At 40.5% G+C, this 25,327-nt stretch overlaps 1 protein-coding gene and 1 pseudogene across 3 annotated transcripts in view; one reads left to right on the top strand and one right to left on the bottom strand.

Annotated features, from left to right (window-relative positions):
• Positions 1 to 25,327, top strand: part of LOC105483262 (myosin IIIB) — a 520,975-nt gene that overhangs the window by 450,231 nt on the left and 45,417 nt on the right. The window lies entirely within an intron of this gene.
• LOC112426969 (high mobility group protein B1 pseudogene) lies at positions 22,088 to 22,699 on the bottom strand (annotated as a pseudogene).

Below are 25,327 nucleotides of genomic sequence, written 5' to 3' on the forward strand. Positions count from 1 at the left end.
GTCTCAAAAACAAACAAACAAACAAACAAACAAACAAACAAAAACCACTCCTCAAATTGTATAAGCTTCAGTTCCCACAAAACCATATATATATATATATTAAAAAAAATATGTTTTTAAACTTTGTATAAATGCAGAATGTATTTCTCACTCTGCAGGGTTTTTTTTTTTTTCCTTGAAATGTTTCCAATATTTATCATGTTGATACATATAGAACTCTTGTTAATTTCATGACTACAACACAATATTCTCTTTTTTATTGACATTTTGGTTGTTCGTGATTTTTCACTATTATAAATGATGCTGTGATGGATGTTCTTGTATATATCTCTTTATGTAGAAGCACAAGAAAATTTCTGGGGTATATATCTCCCTAGAAAGGAGTTGCTAAGCCACACAGGATACACATCTACCATTCAGAATATTGCCAACTTGCTCTCCATTTAGTACAAATTTGCACTCACACCAACAGACTGATGAGCCTTCCTTTTCTCCATATTCTCACCAACTCTTTGAATTTCCAGATTAAAAAAATAAATTTCCGAGTCAGAAACACAAATGAAATAGCACTTTCTTTGCTTGTCTCTGATTAATAATAAAGATAGTCACTTTCTCATGTGTTACTTTTTGGTAAAAATGTCCTTTGTCCATTTTTTATTTCTTTGGTAAGAATTATTTCTATATTGTGGCTATTAATTATTTGCAGATTATATGCATTGCAAATATATTCTCCTAGCTTGTTCCTTGCCTTCTGTATGTATATGCAGCATCCTTGACTGAACAGATGATTTTAATTTTAACAGTTTTATTAGTTTTTTTTCAACGCCTTACGTGCCTTGTTTAAGAAGCCTTTCCTCCACAAACTGATAAAGATATTAAGCCTCATATCTTTTTAAAGTTTTAATATTTTGTTTTTCACACATAGGTAATCACTCCACCTCAAATTTATTTTTATATGTGATATATGGGATGAACTTAATTTTCTTTTTTTCTGTATGGATAATTAATAGGTCCCACTCCATTTATTGAATAGTGCATCCTTCCCCTGTTAGATCTTGCTCAACCCTCACAATTTTAACTAAACAACCTAACCTCTGATTTATTATAAAAGCTAACATTTACTGTCTATACAATAATAACATCACGCTTTTGATGATGATGGTATATGTTAATAAGCTATCTTCTCAGGCAAGATTTTTTTATAGCAAGTTTACCAAAGCTGTAAAAAATGTGCAATGGAAAGGAGACAAAAGATGTGTGTCATTATTAACAGGTAAAAACCCCAAAAGTTGAGGATCACCTTAATGTAATGTGGGATATACACCAAGACTGGACAGGCCAACAGTTGTAAGGCGGCCTATTGATTTATAAATTACCTTCTATCCACTTTTGGGGAAGAAAAAAAATATCTGCAAGGGCAAAGGTTCTTCCATGCGACATAACTTTGTGAAGAAGTAGTTTTAGGACTATAATCAGATTAAAGTTCATGATGGCTGCAGAGTCACTACCGGTAGGTCTGTAGAATTCCCAGGAAGCAAAGTTCATGATGGCTGCAGAGTCACTACCGGTAGGTCTGTAGAATTCCCAGGAAGCAAAGTTCATGATGGCTGCAGAGTCACTACCGGTAGGTCTGTAGAATTCCCAGGAAGCAAAGGGACAGGAGCTTCTGGGGTTTGATGTCATTCAGAGAAGCAATTGAAGTTAGTGTAACAAGTGTTGCTTCCCTACTTCTACTCTGGAAAGGAAACAGGACAATAAGGGGTTTGGGGCAGATGTGCGTGGGGTGGAGTCAAGCTTTAGGGGAGCAGCACTGTTTGCAGGGAAGACGACCTCACTGCCCTCCTCTTCAGTTCTGCTATCATTTTTGGGCGAGCTGAATCCAACCACACATCTCTGGTGAGGGGTGCTCTAAATGGCTGCCAAGATGGCCCCTCCAATGGGCAGCACTGATTTACAGGTGCTCAGCAAGGCCTTGCTCTCCTCCGAAGCAGGAAGAAATCCCATTTCCTTCAGTGGCTTGCTTTTTCTTCCACCTTCCTTTCCCCCACTGTGCCGCCCTACCCTTCCTCTACTTCTTTCTTCCTTTCTCAACTTTTTATTTAAAAAAAAAAAAAAAAAAAAAAAAATCCCAGCAGGAGGTGTTGCTCCTAGTTCCCCTGGAAAAGCAAAATAAGTACTCAGCAACAGGCGTTAAATATTCAGACCTTTTGTTAGGAAAAACAATTGTCATTGTGGCTTTTCTTTCTTGAGGCCCAGGGGAGAGAAACAATGGGATTTTCTCTTTCCCTCTTCCACAGAATTCCCTCCTGAGCTTATTCTCTGGAGGTCAACAGATCCTTTTCAGCCACAGCTCACTTCAAAGGGTATAAAAGCAGCAGCTTGCCTAGGAGACACAGCCCGCTAGCCACAGAAACTAGCCTTGGACTCTGGCTGCTCCTGACAGCTCCCCCTGCCCCTGGACTGCTGCCAAACTGCAGAGTCCACCCCCCAACACCGCCCGACACCCCGCACCCCCCTACCGCACCCCCTCCACCCCCTCTCCCTTGACTGAGCTCTGATGATTATTTGAGTGTATTTATGTGTGTAACTACCCCTTGCCTCCCTTACCAGACTGATGGATGTTTTAGAGCAGGGACAAAGTCTAGCTCAATATAATCCACATCTGATCCCTACCTAGGGGTGATCACAGAGAAAGTGGTGAGGGGAGAGATCTCAGCCTGCCTCACCTGCTGACATGAGGCAGAGGCTCTCAGCGGTTGGGTCCTTTCTCGCTGAGCCTTGCCTGCAGGCCTCCAAGAATATAGCATCATTTCCAAATTTGCCTCCACCGTTCCCCTGGCCACATCAAAATCTCTAGAAGAAATGGGAATGACAGGTCAAGGCTAGAAGCATAGTTTTTTGGTTTTTTTTTTTTTTTTTTTTTGAATTTCTATTTTACTTAGGGCCACTGGTCTGTATTCATATATCAACCCAAGCCTTTGCTCTGAGGGCTCCATTTCTATAATAATTGCATTTCTCTGTAGAAAAATTAAGATGGGTACTAGGATTGTCTATGCATAGTAAATAACAACAACCAATATTTCTTGAGCATTTTATTCTGTGCATGCGACTGGGTTAAGTGTTTTTCCCACAGTGTTGTATTTAATCCTGACAATACCTTTTTAAGTAGGCTAGTATCTAAAAGATACACTTCCCTGATGAGCAAACAGTTTGAGAGAAGTTTATTTAGCTCCTTGCCCAAGGTCACACAGCTGGCAAATAGCACATTCTGACCTCAGACTCAGGTCTCATGGTAAGGAAAAAATATTTTCCATCTTGAAGATGTCATTTTCCATATGTAACAGTAAACTTAAAGAAAAAAATAAACCTCAGAAAGCAAGCTAACTTACAAAAGACTTTTTTGTTTTCAAGATAACCTGGCAAAGAGCTGTGTATTTGTCCTCTCCTGTCCCTGTCTTGCTTTCTTTCCTTCTGTCTATAGTTACATTTACACAATGCCAAACTAGTGGATCAAAACAAAAATATAGTGACACCCAGATGTAGAATGTCTTATGTGCATGCCACTCGTCTTCTGGCTAATTAAATGAATCTGAATTTTTTATTGGATTTTAAGCTTTTCATCCAGGACTGTGGTCCCGCTATGGGGCTCTAATTCTGTGGTATATCTCCCTCCAACAAACTGGAAAACATTATGACATTGAAGAGGGTCAGGTGTGGGTATTTATATCCAAGCTATGGATAAAGTTTTTAAATTTTTTTTTTCTTTTTAAGAGTAAAACAGGATCTGTACACCCATCACCATTTTTGTAAAGTATTTATTTACCAATTAGTCTGCACTGTGAACTGGTTGATTTAATGATCTCTCGTACGATTTATGCATAACTTTTATTAATTGAGTCTGTGGAGATGAAGGGCAGATATAAATTAGTGTGGAAAATGTATCACTTGTCATTCCTTTAAGGAAATACAGTTCTCTTCAACTATCTTTGCTGTTTGTGTTTTTTCCCCCATTAAGTGTTTCTTGGATTTTAGGTAAAGAATTGCGTAAGTGCCAGAGAATACTCACAGGGATTAGGTGTTGGATTGGACCTTTCGCACTTGTTAACATGATTAATAAGACCTTTTATTGATCTGTAACTTGATTCTTAATAGTTACATTATTTCAAAGGGAGAAGGCAATAAGCGTAAGTTAAAAGGCAACTTAGAATTTCCAACATTGCCATCAGCCACGCAAGCTGCTAATGAGTTATTTTTAGGCTGTCTGCCTTTGATTCTAACCCATAGGAGAAAAATTGAAAGAAGTTTTCAGCAGACAGTAGGTAGTTATCTGGAAATCTGGGATGCTTTTAAGAAGTCAGCTTAACTGAGAACCCTTCCACCTTTGTATTCTCAGCTCGTGAAATGCAGGTTCATGCTACCGACTGTTATTCCTCTCACGCAACAGTTGTCAACCTTGGCTACACACTGAGATCACCAGGGGAGCTTTAAAGAATATTGATTTGCTGAAGTCCCACCCCCAGAGATTCTGATGTAATTGTTCTGGGGTGTGGTCTGCCCATTGGGATGATTTTAAAGTTCCCCAGATGACTCTAATGTGCAGCCAAGGTTGAAAATGACTGCTCTAGGGACAGGCACAGAAAGGAAACCTGATAAATAAGTCTTACACATAAATTCCAGCATGTCCTCAGGTTTCTACTAGCCTAAATAATGCATCCCAGGTGAATAATGTAGTACTCATAGTAATTCTTTGTGTCCTGAGCCAATAAGAGTTTCAGGAGTCACTTGAGCATGTCTTCATTTTATGGAGTGGGGGAGGACCCAAAAAAGTACCAGTTCTTATACCCAGCTCCCCTTGGAAAGCTTCAGATGGAAAAAAAGTCACATGGATGTGCTGTCTGCTCACCTCCTCCTCCTGCCTGCATTGTAGAGCCTTGAGTTCTTACAGAACCATCCTCAATTTTTCATACCTTTTTGAGGTTTTCCAGGAGTGGACACAATAGGCACAGGTACTCTCTTGGTCTGGCCCCCTTGTGAGATTTGTGAGATGACCAACTAGCATTAGCGGTAGCATTTGCGGGCAGTGCAACAGTCCAAGTGATCAGGACACCTATAGCTCTGGCCTTACCAGCAACAGGCTCTAATAAGCAATAAGTAAGGAAATCGAGTCACAGTTCTTGGAGTTGGAAATCACTTCAAGAAATCACACAGTGGCCAGGTGTGGTGGCTCACACCTGTAATCCCAGCACTTTGGGAGGCCGAGGCGGGTGGATCACTTGAGGTCAGGAGTTCAAGACTGACCTGGCCAACATGGTGATACCCTGTCTCTACTAAAAATATTAATATAAAAGTTAGCCAGGCATGGTGGCGTGTGCCTGTAGTCCCAGCTACTTGGGAGGCTGAGGCAGGAGAGGGGGAGGGTGCATTCCAGCCTGGACAACAGAGGAGACTTGAAAGAAAGAAAGAAAGGGAGGGGAGGGGAGGGGAGGGGAGGAGAGGAGAGGAAAGGAAAGAAATCACACAGTGTTTGTTCAGGGAGAGAAGGTTTTCTTGTCCTCACTTAGGAAAGCAGCAGCTTTGGCGGAGTGAATTTACTAAGCAGTGGAGTGAAAACTGGAAACTAGAATGCAGATCTTTTTCTAGTAAACGCTATATTATAATCCAAAAGTATACCTCTAGATTGCTTTGGGTTTGGTCTTCGACTTTGTGGGATGTAGCCATTTGTTTTGGTTGCCTTTACTCTGTGACCTAAAGTTCACAGGCCCAGTCATTTTGCAGTTCCTCTGCACTAGACTCAACAGAAACACAAGGCTGAGAGCAGTAATTTTCACAGCAGCCTGGGCCTCACCAACATGATTTATGTGTTTTTACTTGGAGAATATACTTTAATGCTGAGATTTTTCTGATTATCTTTTTGTGTGCACCCGCTCACCACATGGGCTCTTAATTTAGAAAATATTTAGCAATTACATGTGGAATTGATACTTTACATAAAAGCAAAAATGGTGCCTGTTATGTATGTTACTAAAAATTTTGATGTCTTTTATTTTTCTGGCTACAGAGATGCATGACCCAAAGAAATGGCTCATTATTTTTCATTTTCGGTGAGATGAAAAGTTCTTAATTTAAAAGTGGATCTTCCCCTGGAATAAAGGTCACATGGTAGAAGTTTTAGTTTAGTGGTCCTGAAGCCTTTGCCAGGCACCAGAGATACTGCTGTGTACTCATAAATTTTAATTGCTGATGGCTGGGAGCCAAATCTAAATTTGATTTGAACTAAGTCTAAAATTTTGTGAAATTAATTTTGATGTCAAAATCAGACACCTTGGCAGCTTTTTAGAACATAATTCTTCCATAACTTCTACTTTGACAATTGATTATCCAAATATTTAAGAGTCTGTATAAACAACACTCAAGTAAAAGCTTTGGAACTCAATTCATGTGGATTTTCTTCTTTTAATGAATGAATATGTTGGTTTTCTGTCTTGCTAAGTCTACCCAATGCCAACAAAGCAAGAATTTCAGGATTTTTGCTGAAGGGTCACTTTGTGATAAGAGAAAAATTACATAAACATCTGTGCTACCAGTTGTGTAAAAGTATAGCACATATACTTACATATAGTACATAATTTTAGATAATGATAATACTGACTGACTTAGGTATTTACTATACTGTACTTTTTATTATTATGTTAGGGTATAAGCCTTCTACTTATAAAACAATGTGTGCTGTAAAACAGTATGCCATGTTATGCCAGCAGCAGCCTCATACATCTCGTGTTTACCACATCTCTTGATTGCATCATTTTCTCTTGTGCTTGATTTAATCTCATGTTGTTTTGTTCATCATGGCCCCTAACTGTACAAAACTCATGGCTAATGCTGCCAGTAAGAGGCCACATTGAGTGACTGACTTCAAAACAAAAGTGATTAAGAACCACTTAACTACAAATGTAGAAAGTCAGTGATGGTTATTGCTCACCAGTCAGGTATGTCCTATTCCACCGTAGCTACGATCTAGAAGAACAAGAGCAAAGTGATGGAAGTTGTTAAGAGATTGGCTTTATTGAAAATAATGAGACTCACAAAAATTCACGAAGGGTCTATATCATGTATAGAGAAACTTTTAATGACCTGGACTGATGGCCAATCACAGAAGCACATTCTTCTCAGTACCATAATGATCACAGCCCAAGCAGAAGGTTTGTTTGCAATGTAAAAGAAAGGCCAGACCTAACTACAGTGTTGAATTTACTGTTAGCTCTGGGTGATTTAAACAACTCAAGACTTGTTATTCACTACATAAAGTAAAAGTGAGCACTGAATCTGAGTGCTGGTGTGAAAGCAGCTGAAGAATTTTTGGAAACTCTAGATAAGCTGATTATGGAGGAAAATTACTTGTCAGAGCAAATTTTCAATATGGATGAAAGCTCCCTATTCTAGAAATAGATTTCTAAATGGACTTATACATATGGATACCAAGTCAATGTCAGGTTTCAAGGCTTTTAAGAATAGGATAGGCTGGGCGCAGTGGCTCACGCCTGTAATCCCAGCAGTTTGGGAGGCCGAGGTGGGTGGATCACCTGAGGTCGGGAGTTCGAGACCAGCCTGACCAACATGGAGAAACCCCGTCTCTACTAAAAATACAAAATTAGCTGGGCCTGGTGGCACATGCCTATAATCCCAGCTACTAGGGAGGCTGAGGCAGGAGAATTGCTTGAACCTGGGAGGCGGAGGTTGCGGTGAGCCGAGATCGTGCCATTGCACTCCAGCCTGGGCAACAAGAGTGAAACTCCGCCTCAAAAAAAAAAAAAAAAATAGGATAACAGTCTTGGTTGGGGGGAATGTTGCAGCCTACAAATTAAAACCCTTTGTGATCTGGCACTATGAGAGACTCAGGGTCTTCAAGCATATCAACAAACACACACAAGCCAGGCTTGGTGACTCTCTTCTGTAATCCTAGCCCTTTGGGAGGCTGAGGAGGGTGGATCCATTCAGGCCAAGAACTTCAAGACAGCCTTGGCAACACAGTGAGACTTCATCTCTATACAAAATTAAAAAAAAAAAAAAATTAGCCAGGTGTGGTGGAACATGCCTGTAGTCCTAGCTACTTGCGAGGCTGAGGCAGGGGGATTGCTTAAGCCCAGGATTTTGAGGTTGTAGTAAGCAATGATCTTGCCATTGTACTCCAGCCTGGGTGACAGAGCAAGACCCTGGCTCAAGAAAAGGGAGAGGGCACACAGTGCCAGTGTACTACAGGAGCAATAAGAAGCATGGTTGACTCAACTCCTCTTTCAGGATGCCCTATTGAATTGCTATACCAGTGAAATGAAGTACTGTTTGGAGAACACCTTCCAAAATTTTGCATATTGTTGATAATGCTCCCACACAGTCTTCTTTTATTGACGATCTTTATCCCAACATCAAAGTGGCATTTCTCCTTCCAAATATCACCTCTGATCCAACCAATGGATCAAGGAGTTATAGCAGTTTTTAAGGTCTACTTCCTGAAGAGGACCTTTGTTCAGGCTATTGCTGCAGCTGAGGAAGACACTGAGAAAACACTGATGCAATTCTGGGAGGATTATAACATCTATGACTGCATCGGGAACCTTGCTTGGGCATAGGGTAATGTCACCAAAGAATCTATGAATGTCATCTGGAAGATGACACTGAAGAGGTTCATCCATGACTTTAAAGAATTTGCCAACGTTGCAAAAATCAACAAGGCTGTGGTTGAGATAGCCAACAACTTTAACCTGGGTGTGAATAAGAATGAGATTAGGAGCATCCAGAAGTGATTCCTGAGGAATTAACTAATAATTAGTTATTGGAACTGGAACAAGAACATGCAGCTGAAGAAGAGGCAAGAGAAAACGAAACTGCAGGAGAAGATGAAAAAAAGAAGAACTGCCAAGAAAATTGAGGCTTTAGCAGAAGTTTTGCAGACCTCAACAAGCTCCATAAAAAGTTTGATATCATGGACTCCAGCACTGAAAGGTTTTCAATAATACAGAGGAATGTTCATGGTATATTTGCTTACAAGAAAATCTATAATGAAAAAAAGAAACAAACCAAGTAAACCACTATGGACGTATTTCTGAAAAGAGTGACACCACTTCCTCAAGAAGAGCTCCAGGCAGGCCATTTAGGAGGTGTTTCAGCAGGCATTGTTATCGTAGGAGATGATAGATCCGTGCATGTTCTTGCCTCTGAAGACCTTCCAGTGGGACAAGATATGGATGTAGAAGACAGTGATATTGATGATCCTGACCCTATGTAGGCCTAGGTTAATGTCTATGTTTGTGTGTTAGTTTTTTAACAAAAAAAGTTTCAAAAGTTAAAAAAAAAAAGATTTTTAAAATAGAAAAAAGCTTATAGAATAAAGATATAAAGAAAATGTTTTTGTACAGCTGTACACTGTGTTTATGTTTTGAGCTAAGTGTTATTATGAGTCAAAACATTTAGAAAATTTAAGTTTATAAGGTTAAAAAGTTACAGTAAGCTAAGGTTAATTTATTATTGAAGAAAGAAAAAAATTTTCAATAAATTTAGTGTAGTCTAAGTGTACAGGGTTTATAAACTCTGGCAAAGTAATGTCCTTCACATTCAGTCACCACTCACTCACTGACTCACCCAGTGCAACTTCCAGTCCTGTAAGCTTCATTTATGTCAAGTACCCTATACAGATGTACCATTTTTTATCTTTCATATCATATTTTTACTGTACCTTTTCTAAGTTTAGATACATAATGCCATCATATTGTAATTGCCTATTGTATTCAGTACAATAATACGATGTACAGGTTTGTAGCCTAGGAGCAAAGGCTGTACTGTGTTAACCTAGGTATGTAGTAGGCTGTACTGTCTAGGTTTGTGTAAGTTCTCTATGAAGTTTACACAATAACAAAATCGCCTAACAACACATTTCTCAGAACATTATCCCCATCATGAAGTGACATATGCCTGTATGTGAGTGATATGGGAAGTTATTTTCCAGGACAAAAGTCTTGTTACAGTTACTTTCTTTAAACAGAACCAAAAGGGATAGGAGAGTAAATGTTTTCTATGAGTAAAGATAAAGATTTTTTTAAATGAGGGGTTTCTTTTTTTTTTTTTTTTTTTTTTTAGACAGAGTCTTACTCTGTCCCCCAGGCTGGAGTGCAGTGGCACGATCTCGGCTCACTGCAAGCTCCACCTCCCAGGTTCACGCCATTCTCCTGCCTCAGCCTCCCAAGTAGCTGGGACTACAGGCACCCACCACCACGCCCAGCTAATTTTTTGTATTTTTAGTAGAGATGGGGTTTCACTGTGTTAGCCCGGATAGTCTCGATCTCCTGACCTTGTGATCCACCCACCTCGGCTTCCCAAGGTGCTGGGATTACAGGCGTGAGCCACTTAGCCCGGCCAAAATGAGGGATTTCTGTCTCAAAAGTTCTACCTTAACTTTTCTTCTTATAGTACAAGAGTAGACACCTAAGGTGGTTGGAAAAAATGGAAATACTCGTTCATATTTTGGTTTTACATCCAGCGAAATTTCTCATTATATCCCTACCCCACCCTCACACCCCTATATTAACATATTTTTTTAAGCTGCCTGTAATGAGGCAGCCAGACTGGGAACCCACCAAATGCACTCTCCTCACACCAGCTGAGGCTACTTTCTTCATACTTTTTTCAAACATTTCCCTGCCCACCCATTACCAGAAGTAGTATACTATATATGATTGATTGATTTTTTTTTTTTTTTTTTTGCCTCAAAACTCTCTGAATCTACAAAATTCAGTACCTGAAAGATCTTCCTCTTTGTATTTTCCTGCATAGACAGGGGCATGGAACTGAGCTAAGAAAAATCTGGCTGAATTTGGAGAAGAAAAAGTGGTCTGCTGCAGAGAAACCCAAGAGGGGAGAGTCGGTGGTGTGGTGCTACACTTGGACACCAGATTTAGAATTGCCTGGACCATGGGTTGTAGTGTTCACAGTGGCTTCTCTCCCTCAGGTCCTCTAGGGTGCTATGGGGAGAAACGCTTGGCCACGATACTCTCTACACTCACAGTCTCTCAGATTTTGGCTTGATAGTGGGATCTTAGAGTCAATTACCTTGAGAGAATATGTCTCAATATTCAGAGACCACAGACTCCTGCTAAAATGGGCTGGAGAAGAAAAAGGACATAATAGCAGATTTGCTCTCAACTTAAATTGCTCTCAATTTAAAAGTGAACATTATCAAAGTGGGCCTTTGGATGCTTGATTACTTCTCTCTCCCAACTTGGAGCTTTGTTTTTTCCAATTGCCTCAGGTGTAGATAATTTTTTCTTTAGGAAAATCTATTGACATAATTATAAATTTAGGTTTTTGATTGCTCTCCTTTGAGCATCAGCGGATTCCTGTGGACTTAAGAGATTGTACAGTATCAATATGTGCCTGCAATTTCAGACCTTCACAAAGGCTCATCTCATTTCCAGGAAGCCTAAAACTCTTGGGTATCTGTATTAAAGGTACATAGACCCTCTAGTATTTCTCATGATCATGCTAAATGAGTTCAAACTACTTTCTCTGAGATCAAAAATTAAAAATCAAAGAGATGCCAGGGTTGTAAACCATACTTTTTCACATTCAATATACAAAAGAGATTTTCTGTGAAAGTGTCAGGTTAATGACAAAGAGGTTAGTGACAGCAAAGGGTGGCTAACACAGTCATTGGTTGGCAGGCCTAGTGTGGAAAGGGAGGGTGCAGCAGAGCAGCACAAAGCCTTTTTTTTTTTTTTCTTTTCTGGAAAATTCTCTCACAGATTTTCAGCCCTGCAATCCTAGAACTTTAGAATTAAAAAGGATTTTAGTAATCTTCTGTTCCAGCCCTCTTGATTCAGGGGTGAGGAACTGAAGCCCAGAGCATGTGATTGGCCCAAGGCCACTACATTTCCTGGTTAACTTGCTTAAGGTCTCTTCCCCTGTACTTCTGCCAAAAGAATAATGTATATGCAGAACACACCAGTATTATGTATTGAGCTTAAAAACACATTAAGCTTGGTAGTAGAAATCTAGAACCAGCTGCAAATGTTTACTTCCAGAAGTTCAACCATTTTGCAATAAACATGCAGTTGCTTCTCAACTCAAGGCAGTATATTCCATTATTAAACACATACTCCATATCAAGCATTATCTTATACACATTATCTTATTCAATTCCCACAATAATCCTGTTGAAGTTTATTTTTTAATTCCCACCTACAATGTGGAAAGTGAGGTATGAAGAGTTAAATCATTTGCCCAAAATCCCATACCCAGTGCTGGAATTCCAACCAGATCTACCTGAGCCAAAGCCCTCACCATAACCATATCACTAAAATTGTTCTCATATGTGCCATTCTGTTGATAGAGGTGCTTTTTGAGGATGTTTCGGGCATGGCAGGGTAGAAATATCCCTAAAAAGCTTTATATTATGGTGAAGTTGGTGGTAAAGGGCCAACCTGGCAATACTAATGAGGCTGTCCTTCAAAGACATAGGATTCAAGTGAAAGTTTCTCTTTAATAAGCCCATTCTGTACACCCTGGGTGAAGAGGAAAGGGAACCAAAGATTTGCAGAATTTTGGGGCAAGAAGAGAGATTAGAAACCCTCCCCAAACACCTCAATAAACCCATGAGAAAACCAGAGCTCAGAGAAATTAAGAGCCTTGCCAACATTTCTAGGTTAAAACAAAATGAGTGAATGGATTGGCAGGCAAAGAGAAAAGAAGGCAATTCACATTTATTGAGCACTTACTGTGTACTAGGCCGTGTCCCTGGGTGCTGTTTGAATTTCCTTTCTTTTCATCTGTCTCCTTCACTGACCATAAGGTTCATGAGGGCAGGGCAGGGATCATGTCCATTCTGTTTAGTGAAGTATCCTTGGTGCCCATCACATGGCCATGGTAGATGCTCAATAAATATTTCTGACTGTTGGAATACATTAATGAATGAATCACTCACCAACTCTAAGGAGTCTTATCATCTCTTACATATCTCTCTCTCTATCTATATAGATAGATATATCTATCGATACATATACATATGTAGATATATAGACAGATATATCTATATCTGTTTTATGAGATAGCTCTCATATCTAGATATCTAGATCTATATATAGATATATATAGATAAATATAGAGAGATTATATACCTAAATAGATAGATAGATGGATACATAGATCTCTAAATCTATTTACATCTCTTTCTATACATAGATCTATCTGTCTATAGCGAGAGGAGGAGATAGATTTCTAGAAAGAGAGACAGTGAGCCAGCCTTGCCCTGTTGCCCAAGGTGGAGTGTAGTGGCATGATCATAGATCATTGCAACCTCAAATTCTTAAACTCAAGCGATCCTCCCACCTCAGCATCCCAAGTGACTGGACTACAGGAACTTGCCACCACACTTGGCTAATTTTTTAAAATTATTTTTTGTAGAGACAAGGTCTCACTATGTTGCCCAGGCTGGTCTTGAACTCCTGGGCTCACGCGATCCTCCCACCTTGGCTTTCCAAAGTGCTGGGGTTACAGGCATGAGCCACCATGCCTGGCCCCATCTCCATTTTATAAATAAGAAAACCAAGGTGCAGTGACCCAAAGCAATTTACCCAGGTTCATAGAGTTTACCTAAGTCAGTTGATTGCAAGGTGCGTAACCCCTTGTATACAACAGCACAGAAAAGCTACATCACCAGGCTGATAAGCGGATCTGAATATTAGCTAACACTGGCTCTCTCCTGCCTCTTAGCAAGAGCTGGAGAACAAAGACCCAAGTGAGGTCTGTTAGTCCTAAGATGTTGTTATTATCACAATACATACTGAGATCTACTTATAGTATGCTGTGAGACATCATAAGGAATTAAATGAGAACTGCACATCTTAAAATAAATGAGCTCTATACACTTGAACATGATGCAGCCTTGGCCTTCCACTGTTTTGTTTCCAGCTCTAATGTTCACCTTAGTAGTCTTTAGGAGCATCTGCAAGATTTTCCTGTGTCATGAAACATCCGAACATTTTTCCTAGAGAATCTATGTTATTTCTTGGAGCTCACTGATATTATATATTCTGATATTCATAAAGACACTGTCACCAACTGTGAGTGGTGTCAGCCCAGCATTCCTTCTCTTCCACTTTGATCATGTTACCTTCCTTCTTATGGAAAATTATACCCTAACATACACACTGTGGTTCTGATGGGGCTGTCAGGCATATTACACTAAACCCTGGCCAGAACTTTGGGTATGTGACCCAAGCTCATCTATCCAAATCAACTATCTCCCTGATCACTGTAATTGGTCCAGAGTAGGACAAATGCCTCAAGTTAGGCCTCTCTGAGACTTTATATGTGGCTACCCCTTGACCTCCAAATCCCATCCTCCTGCCCTGTCATTTCTACCACCACCACCATGGCCAACTAGAGGAAGGCTGTATGAAGTTAAAAAAAGGTATGGTCAGTGCATGGCGAAGTTGGGGAGAAGACAGCAGAGATGAGAGATGAGGAGAGGAGAGACTCTAGGCTTACAGGGGACAGCAGAGAGAGAAGATGCAGGTTATATGATTTTAGTCCCTGGAATACCTGAAGCCAGCTCTTCTAGTAAGCCAGTGTTTCCTATGTTGGGTAAACACATTTGCAGTGGTTTCTGTCATTTGCAACTAACGGACATCTAACAGTTTTTCTAATAGCAAATAGGAATTTTACCAGAGGTTTCAGGGGGGACAGGAACATGATGGCTAACTTTGTGCTGTGAATTCATTGCCTGAGGCTGGCGGGGCCTGAACATCCCACCCAGTAGCAGATGTGTTGAGGTAAACTGTGCCACAAGCTAAGACTTACCCTTTGTGTGCGAATCCCAATCCCATCTGTATTTCAGTCGCCACCTCCTCCTTGCAGCCTTTCCTACCTTGCTTTTCTCTGGTTGTTCCAATCTGCCCAATGAGCGTGCACTCTTTCCCAGCACAGAAACACACCCTTGTTGCTGTCACTTTCCTCTCTACTTTCCTGAAGGCAGCAACTACCAAGTACAGCAAGTAATCATTAAATCCTCACTGGCTGCTCTTGACCCAGCTGAATTTGTGGTGTGAAGAGGACCTAAGGACCGTGTCGTGCCCCAGGCTTCTGAGAAAGAACCTGTGCAGGAGAGGGATATAGACATGGGCTCCGGAGCCTGATGATCACATCTGGCTCTGACATTGATGAGCCATGGAATCTCAGGTAAGGAAGTTACTTACCCTCCCCAAACCTGAGTTTTGATTTCTGTAAAATAGGAACAGTAACCATCATTTTGCAGGGTTGTGGTGAGGAGTAAAGATAGTACATGCCAATCACACCAGGTAGGGGGTGCTCCAAAAATGATAGTTCTTGCACTACTGCCTTAACTAAAGACAGCCAGATGATTGATGGGAATCTTGTGGCCACTGGAGACATGAGTTGTCTGGTGCAGCCTTAGGTGAGGAAGACCGAATTATGAGGTAGAAGCCATTATTAGCCTTATGTCTCTGCTGCATCTTAATTTTGCCCCTCTTCTCCTTGTTTACTGTTATTCTCTAAGTGCTTGTTTTTGTTTTTGTTTTATGAGACACGGTCTCACTCTGTTACTCAGGCTGGACTGCAGCGGCATGAACATGGCTCACTGCAGCCTGGAACCCCCAGATGCAAGCAATCCTCCCACTTCAGCCTCCTGAGTAGCTAGGAGCAGGCACACGCACTGCCACGACTGGCTCATTTTTGTATTTTTTGTAGAAATGGGGTCTTGTCATGTTGCCCAGGCTAGTCTTGAACACCTGGGCTCAAGCAGTCATCCTGCTTTGGCCTCCCAAGGTGCTGGGATTATAGGTGTGAGCCACCATGCCTGGCTTCTGAGTGCTTTAAGGGTATTCCCAGCTGTCCAAGGTCCCCCAGCTCCAAAGAGCATGCCATCTGTGCCTTCGTAGGCTTCCCTTCTCACTGTTATTCCAACCAACCTTTCCCCTTGCTCAGCTAGCCTAATGAATGAATGAGGCTTCTGTGGTTGCGGTTGCTAAGGAATCCACCCTCCCAAATGTGGCTGCATCTTAGTGAGGACCTTTTAAAGTCAAAATACCTGAATCCAGGTGTTTCCAACATTTTCGCCATCTATTACACCTTTTATTATTCTCTCTCTTGTTAATGCTATGTTTCGGAATGGATGTCTTCTCCCAAGGGTAGGATTTGTTTAATAAAATTAATTTTCCCACTTTATTAATTATAGGAATGGTTGCCATTAGGGCTTGCCCAAGAGCATGATACAGTCAGTGTTACCACACAGAGTAAGTTAATTTTTGGCCAAAAGGAAAAAAAATTTTGAAGTACTCATTAACCTGTTTGTGATTCTGGCTGGGTTTGTTGTAATACTGCAAATAATTCAAGTCCCATTACAACCTTTCTGAGGGGCACCCCTACCTGAACTCCCCCTAAAGCTGTCACTTCAGGTAGAGGCCCTGGAGAGGACTGGCCCATGAGCCCCTTACCTGGTAGGTGGTCCCTCTTTGACTGTTACCATTTCCAGCCCCTCTGCTTTCTCCTCACCAGAGCTGGCTTTTACCTGAGTTCATCTGGGCCTCAGAGTACAACGTAAATTGTGCAGAACAATGTTTCTAACTGTTCCACATACCTATGCATTACCATGCGGTCATAATTGGACTTGATTTGGCCATGAAATTCCTTAATTCTGACTACATGTTTTCTCCCACTCGTAAGGTTTATAGGGGGAAGAACAACTCATTTAAATAGGCATATCTTCCTCTGTTCTTTTTCCATCCTCTGCCCCCAAAGCACCACTACCCTACAAACCTCCCGCTGCCCCCCAGGGCCTAGAGAAGGCACTTTAAGGGGATAAGAAAGGATGCATTTTGTAGGAAGCAACCTCCAAGATGAGTTAGGTGAAAGAAGCCATTGTTCTTAACACACATAGTCACCAGCCACAGGCCTGTAAAATAAGCTTAGATTCCTTCAGAAAGGGAGTCTCTTTGAGCAGCCTAGCCCCTTCTAACTAGGTGTACTATCTTCACCTCTTCTTGACCCTCATGAAGTTGGTTTTCTGTCTACACATTTCTCTGCTTAGGCAAGAAAATATGGCTGGGGTGGGGAATCTCTATTCCAGGAGTGTAGTGCTAGAATCCTGGGCTGTCCAACGTTTACCTTGCCTTACTCTCAGCGTCCCTGTCTTCCTTGGGAAATCTCACCGTCTAGGTGGGAAGTAGGTTCCATGTTGTCTCTCTCTCACTACAGAGCCACCATGGAACAAAACCTTGAAAGAGGCCCTGCCTCGAGAACAGCCTGGCCAACATGGTGAAACCTCAGCTCTACTAAAATACAAATAAAATTAGCCGGGCATAGTGGCTCACCTGTAATCCCAGCTACTCAGGAGGCCGAGGCAGGAGAATCGTTTAAGCCTGGGAGGCAGAGGTTGCAGTGAGCCGAGATTGTGCCACTGCCCTCCAGCTTGGGCAACAGAGCGAGACTCTGTCTCAAAAGAAAAAAAAAAAGAGGCCCTGCCAAGCTGGTGCTCCTGCCAGACTCTTCAGCCAACCAAGCAAGGAGATGTGGAGGTTGGAGAACAACAGCCACAAGGCCTGTTTCTATTGCCTGGCCCTCCAGAGTGTCCCTGGATCCTGCCTATTGTCCACACTGGGTTCTCTACCCTCCCATCAATTCTATGAGTCCCTGACTTCCAATAATTTCCTTTTTGCATAAGATGGTCTCAGTTGTTCTCACCCTGTCTAGTGGCTAGGGAAAAAAAGAAAAGACGGTCTCAGTTTCTGATGACTACAATCATGAACCCTAACGGATTGTGGTATTATCCTCAAGGTGAATGAATCTTCTGGACAAGCAGATATAATAATATCATCTATTATTTGTGTCTCTGTTGCCAACATTTCTGACTCTGTGTTTTGCTGTTTATTGCTCACTTAACTAAAAAGCTTCACATTCTAATACAATGAATTGGAATAAGATGGCTAGAGAAAGATCAGGACAATATCAGAGTAGGGAACAAACAATTCTAAAAGAGTCTAGTTGTGCAACCTATTGCTCAAGATAGCACCTAAACATCATAATTATAGCATTTGGGGACAACTAAAATGATTGATTTTCCAGAAAATATCTGTTGTTTAATTACAGGATCATATGGGTCTTTTGGCAACCAACAGATGCCAAAACAGACTTTAAGCACCATCTTGAGAAACTTGTGATTTGCTTAGTGTGCTTTTAATTTAAAGCATATGGTTTCACATTCAACTGCAGTGTCCAAAATGAAGACATTAGCAATGAATCACTCTATTGGAGAAAATGCAGTGCTCCCGGACCAGGTCTTTTGGTCTGTGTACTCAAATGGTTCTGTTTAGAGGCATAAACACAAAGCAGCTCTGCCTGCTTCAGCCGGCTGTTCCTGGGATTCATGAGACATCAAAGGGCCTCACGAACGAATTCCCCTGCAATGCACAGTGCTTGGCACCGTGGTCTGCCTCCATCTGAATAAACAGAGTGCAGTTTGGTCACTGGAAACTAGGATTAGAATGATCAGAAGGCCAAAAAATCATTTATTTTGTGGCAACTTTTCCTTTTTGAATCTCTCAGCCTTCTAGCTTAGTCTGACACTTCATGGCCCTTGGGGAATCCAACTATCCTGTGTGGAAATTCAGAACTGCAGCCTTTATACTAAGAACCACGCTATGGCTACAGGCCACAGACCTGAGTCCATTGGGACCACATGTGGTCTACCTGCTGGTGAGGGATGGCAGTAAGGACACAGTGTAGTTGTAAGGATGTGGGCTCTGGACTTACATGGCCCAAATTTGTATCAACAAGCCATTTCCAAGTTATGTGAACTTGGGTAAAGGGGTCCTGGGCTTCAGTTTCAGAATCTATAAAATGGTAATAACAGTACAAATCTTTCAGAGTTGTTACGGGAATTAAATGAAATTACTCATGTCCAGAGCTAAGCTAAGAATCTAGTACATAAAAAGCTATAAAAATATAGTTAACCATTATTGTCATTATTATTACAATTATTATTAGAAATGGGTCCTGCCTCTTTGCTTCAAGTCCTTTCATGCCTCTGCTTAAATTCAATGCATATTTAATGAAGTGCCTACTGCAGGTCAGATCTGGTGTGTTAGATGCTTTTACGTACTTCTCAGAGCGCTGCATGGCTTGAAAAATCGCTTTTGTATTTCTCTGTTCATTTTCCTCAGTGCTTCCACCCATCCTGTCTTCATTTCACCCTACAGGACATTCTCCCTCACTCCTCATTGTGTTCTTAGTCATTCTCTATCTCTGCAGCACACAGTAGTAAGGACTACATCAAGCTAAAGCATAGAATACTGTTAGCATAGAATACCCATTTGACTATACTCCAGGCAGTTACATCAAAGGAGAGGCATTTCAGAAGGTGAATCCAATTTGTTTTATTTTCCAAAGTGAGCTCTGGGTAGAAAATCTATTACTCCCAAAGATTTGCAGTAACTCTTTACATGTTAGGCACAGTAATCTGTTGTCAAATATAGCTGTTCCAAGTATCTTTTTTCCATTTGTTATTGCTTGTTTGTTTTTACTGTTAAAAGGGTTTTTGTTTTTGTTTTTGGTTTTGGTTTTTTGCCTGTAATCCCATAATCCCAGCACTTTGGGAGGCTGAGGCAGGCGGATCATTTGAGGTCAGGAGTTTGCGACCAGCCTGGTCAACATCGTGAAACCCCGTCTCTACTAAAAATACAAAAAATTAGCCGGGCATGGTGGCGGGCACCTGTAATCCCAGCTACTTGGGAGGCAGAGGCAGGAGAATTGCTTGAACCTGGGAGGCGGAGGTTGCAGGGAGCCGAGATTGTGCCACTGCACTCCAACCTTGACGACAGAGTGAAACTCCAGCCCAGACCAAAAAAAAAAAAGGTTTTTTTGATGTACTCAGCTCAATACTTTAGAGTGCTCACCCTTAGCCTCATGCTTAGAAAAATCTTTCCCACCCTGCGATTACATATTCACCCATATTTGCTTTTATCACTTTTCAAGTTTTTTAATATTTAGATTTAATACAAATATCCTTAAAATGTTTATCTTTAAACTGTCTAGGATTTATCTAGCAAAAATTATTAACTTCATAAGTCAGCCATGATTGTTGATTATTTTCCCCCCCTGGAGATCTTGCCTTGCTTCTTATGGCAGTGATGGCTCTGGGAAGGCAGTAATGAAGGAATGCAGAAATGGTCCACTGGATGTAAACAGCAGAGAACTCTGAAGATAAGCCCTTCCTTGTTTTTTTTTTTTTAATTATTATTATTAGTTTATTAGTATCATCTAGGACTCAGATGTTCGTATTCCTCCTGAAATTACATAAACAAATGCAAATGGAAATAATCCAAGTCAAAATTATACAACAAAACAACACTCCATCACAAAAGCATGTAAAATTATAAGAACGCAGCCAGGCGTGGTGGCTCACGCCTGTAATCCCAGCACTTGGGGAGGCCGAGGCGGGCGGATCACCAGGTCAGGAGATCGAGACCATCCTGGCTAACACGGGTGAAACCCCATCTCTACTAAAAAAATACAAAAAATTAACTGGGCGTGGTGGCAGGCGCCTGTAGTCCCAGCTGCTCGGGAGGCTGAGGCAGGAGAATGGTGTGAACCCAGGAGGCAGAGCTTGCAGTGAGCCGAGATCGTGCCACTGCACTCCAGCCTGGGTGACAGAGTGACACTCCATCTCAAAAAAAAAAAAAAAAATTATAAGAACACTTTTAAAATACTGGCACTTTAAGAAAATGATAATCTCGAAAACCACAAAATTGCCAAATTGTTCCCTAAACTGCTAAGCAGATAAACATGACTAATGAATGAGTTTGGGTTTTGTAAACAAAAATCATTCAAATAAATTGAACAATTCATACTGAAATGCAAAGTTTAAGTGCCTTCCTCCTATCTACTTGGATTTATAAAGGGGCAAACCGTAATATAGGAAATGTATACCCTATTTTAAAAGCTGGCCCAATTAATTAAAAATACTTTTAATGGAAAGTCTCATTTCTTGAGCAGTCCATATTTAGATAAATGGGAAAAGACATCTATAGCCAGCATTTTCATAGTCTTCACTGAGACTAATGTCAACAAAAAATTTAATTTGGCAGACTTGTATTTTAAGCTCACGCTTTTGGGGATACATTCTCAGGTCTTCTTTAACATGAGAACTGCAAAATATCACTGCCATTACATGGTAATGGGAGTTAAAGAACAGAGTCCTCATGTAAAGGATAGAGCATCCTTTTCTGTTAGTCCTTCAAGGACAGACTTTCAAAATGTTTGCTTCTAATAATCCCATGCTGTGAGTAGATTGATTACTCTTCAGTTTGTAAATATAAGTGGGCTATGTGAAATTTCTTAACTGATCAAGATTTTGGATTTTCAGTTATGGATGAAAACTATCTCAACTTAACTTTACCCCTGTTATGATATGCAGGGTATGTAGACAAAAGCTTGTTACTAGCTAACTATATGAAAGAATAAACATGGTAATAATTCATGTGATTCAAAATGGGCAAAAGCAAAAGACTAGCTTCCCCTCAAGAAGAAAAATTTCAGACCTATGAAAAGGACAATACTAATAAAAAAAAAACTGTATTTACTTGGAAGCATTCAGAATGTCAACAAAACAGCTGTAACTTTTTTTTTTTTCTTTTTTTTGCAATTACAAAGTGGTATTCAGTTAACAGAACAACAATTATTTCATATAAGCTGGATCAGAGACAACTAAAGATAAAAAACTGTCATCCCCATAGATAACTAATTTGTGCTGTGCACCAAGAAGAACCTGCTTGAGATTTCCACTCCAGTTTACAACCCCCATACTGTACCAGGCAAGGTTAGTGGCTATTGAAAATACCACCAGGACAGGGCTCTCTAAAGACACATTTGGTAGTGTGTTAACTATACAAGAAAAGACACTGTACAGTGTAAAAACAAATCTTACACAGGCTTACATTTTAATTGTTTTTTCTTTAAAAGGAGTGAGTTGTGTACAGGGGGGTTAAATGCTTTATAGACAGGGAAGAAAACTATGCTAGAACCAACTTATTCATCCATCATCTTCTTCATCTTCCTCCTCCTCATCATCTTCCTCATCTTCCTCCTCTTCCTTCTTTTTCTTGCTTTTTTCAGCCTTGACAACTCCCTCTTTTGCTGTATCAGGCTTTCCTTTAGCTCGATATGCAGCAGTATCCTTTTCGTGTTTTTGCTTCAGCTTGGCAGGCTACTTCTCACAAGGCTGCTTGTCATTTGCAGCAGTGTTATTCCACATCTCTCCCAGTGTCTTCGCAACATCGCCAATGGACAGGCCAGGATATTCTCCTTTGATTTTTGGGTGATAGAGCAGAACAGGAAAAAGGCCAAAGGAGGCCTCTTGGGTGCATTGGGATCCTCTAACTTCTTTTTTGTCTCCCCTTTAGGAGGGATAGAGGTTTTCATTTCTCTTTCATAATGGGCCTTGTCCACCTTTGCGATATCTTCAAATTTTCCTTTCTCTTTAGCAGATGTAGTCTTCCACCTCTCTGAGCACTTCTTAGAAAACTCTGAGAAGTTGACTGAGGCATCTGGGTGCTTCTTCTTATGCTCCTCCCGACAAGTTTGCACAAGAAAATGTATATGATGACATTTTGCCTCTCTGCTTGTTAGGGTCTCCTTTGCCCATGTTATTTTTCCTCAGCAAGGCATAGAGTCGCCCAGTGCCCATCTGGCTCTCACTTGCCCTGGCACTGTCTCTATGGAGCTCAATGTACTGCAGTGGCTGTGAGAGTGGGAGCCAGGCATAGCCTCCTCACCCTCTCCGCTCTGTAACATTACCCTTCCTTGTTTTTATATAGTTTAAAGATTTATAGCGATATACTGTAATAACAGCCTTTTAATTTGGGTTTTCTGCTGCACTTATAACAATGTTTTGAATACAGAGTGCATCACTGTTTATTAATAGGATTTATCTTCTCAAGTGTGCTAGGGCAGGAAAAACAGTTAAATTCACTCTTAGGTCCTTTTCACTTTTTGCTTCTGCTGTTCCCACTCCAGCCAAGGCTTTCATCACCTCGGTTGGACTATTATAATGTCTTTTTTGATTCTCTTCTTTCTCTCTCTCCTCTAAATTATTCTGCATGCCACTGCCAATTACTATATGTCATCCTCCTAATCAGAAGCTCCAATGTCTCCCCAGAGCCCATGGGATAAAAGACAAAATCTTTAAGAATGACTTCCGCCAGGCGCAGTGGCTCACGCCTGTAATCCCAACACTTTAGGAGGCCGAGGAGGGCGGATCACCTGAGGTCGGGAGTTCGACACCAGCCTGACCAACATGGAGAAACCCCGTCTCTACTACAAATACAAAACTAGCCAGGTGTGGTGGCACGTGCCTGTAATCCCAGCTACTTAGGAAGGCTGAGGCAGGAGAATCACTTGAACCCGGGAGGCGGAGGTTGCGGTGAGCCGAGATCATGCCATTGCATTCCAGCCTGGGCAACAAGAGTGAAACTCCATCTCAAAAAAAAAAAAAAAGAAAAAGAAAAGGAAAATACAAAATACTATGCATTTGCTATATAAGCAATTTGATAGCCCATAGAATATTTATTTTATTCTAAAAGATTGTTTCTCTAAACATCTTAAAACTTTCATGTTTTTTCTCTTCTCATTATTCCGATGGCATAGATTAGTGTCGCTGATATCCCCAGATTTCATAGATGAAAGAGTCACACAAACATCAGCCACCTTTTCTTACCACAAAATAGGAAAACAGTAGTTATTCCCAATCCAATTGTCTTTGGGATTTAGGATGACAGTTGTCTACTTCATATTGGGTAAAGGTTTTGTGTGCTTTTAGGCAAAGGTTTTGTTTAATCATTCAAGAAAATTTTTGGTTTCGTTTTTAAAATGCTTAGAAAAACATAAATATTCATCAATAGAAACTTGTTAACATAATGGTACATCCATAAAATGGAATACTATGGAACCATGAATAAGAATGACATAGCTATATCATCATGGACCACATAACAATGTTGTGATCAATAATGAACCACATATAGGATGGTGGCCCCATAAGATTATAATACCATATTTTTGCTGTACCTTTTCTAAGTTTACATATGTTTAGATACACAATTTTTTACCACTGTGTTATAATTGCCTACAGTATTGAGTATGGGAACATGCTATACAGGTTTTTAGCCTAAGAGCAACAGGTTATACCATATAGCTTAGGTATCTAATAGACTATACCGTCTATGTTTGTGTAAGTACACTATAGGTTATTCCAACGAAGACAAAATTGTCTAATGGCACACTTCTCAGAACATATCCTCATTGTTAAGCGATGCTTGACTTTATGCAAAAGCCTCCATGTTATATTGAAATATGAAAAAAGCAAGGCACAGAGTGTGTAAATATGCTCACATTTGAGGGTTTTGTTTTTATTTTTATTTTTGTTTTACAGGCAGGAGATGTAGCCTTAGAATTTTATGTATATAGAACAGTTCACACAAGACAGCAATGGCAACAGTTTCCTCTGGAGCAAGGGCTAGGGTTCCGGGGAGGACCTACTTATTCATCATCTTTTGTGCTATTTAACTTTTTTTCTATACCTAAAGTGTGTGAATTTTTTCAATTAAAACTGTTAATTAAACGTTTTAAAAATAAAACGTTTTAAAAATGAAATTTTACCCTCATTTAATGACCCTTAAGCGAAGAGGGAAGTGAACTATATCAACAGATACAGAAACCAGCTAGGTCAGCACTTTTGAGTTAGAGAGGAACAATAACTCTTTCTGAAACAGAAGAACATTCTTCAGTGACTGCATATCATTCAGAACTTAAGCAACAAAAAAAGACAAAGCAGGGATAGAAAAGCTGTAATAATTAAAGCAACCCAAACAATTTCCTTCCAGATATGTGAGAAAAGAAAGTAGAAGAGAAGGTGACCATTAAGGAACATGGTATTCCAGAAAGAGGCCACACAGTGCAGTTGCGCACATGTATAGCAAGTTAACTAGTTCTCAAGTCTCCATTTTTGCTGATGGTAGAAAACAATCTGGTAGCTTCCAGGTAAACTCAATCACTTATAGGATTTTTCATACTCTCTCTTTAATATAAATACTCAGTTAATTTAGGCTTCTCCTCCCTCACCTTTCTTCTTTTATCCCCTTCTTAGCCAAATTTTAAAACATTTTTTACTATATCTGTTATCTGTATTTCCCCCTAGAGAACTCTTTGGGTCCTATCCCTGTCCTGAAACACATTATCAGGGTTGCCAAAGACCTCCAGGTTGCCAGATCCAGAG

This window comes from Macaca nemestrina, chromosome 11 (assembly GCF_043159975.1).
Source record: "Macaca nemestrina isolate mMacNem1 chromosome 11, mMacNem.hap1, whole genome shotgun sequence".
NCBI lineage: Eukaryota > Metazoa > Chordata > Mammalia > Primates > Cercopithecidae > Macaca > Macaca nemestrina.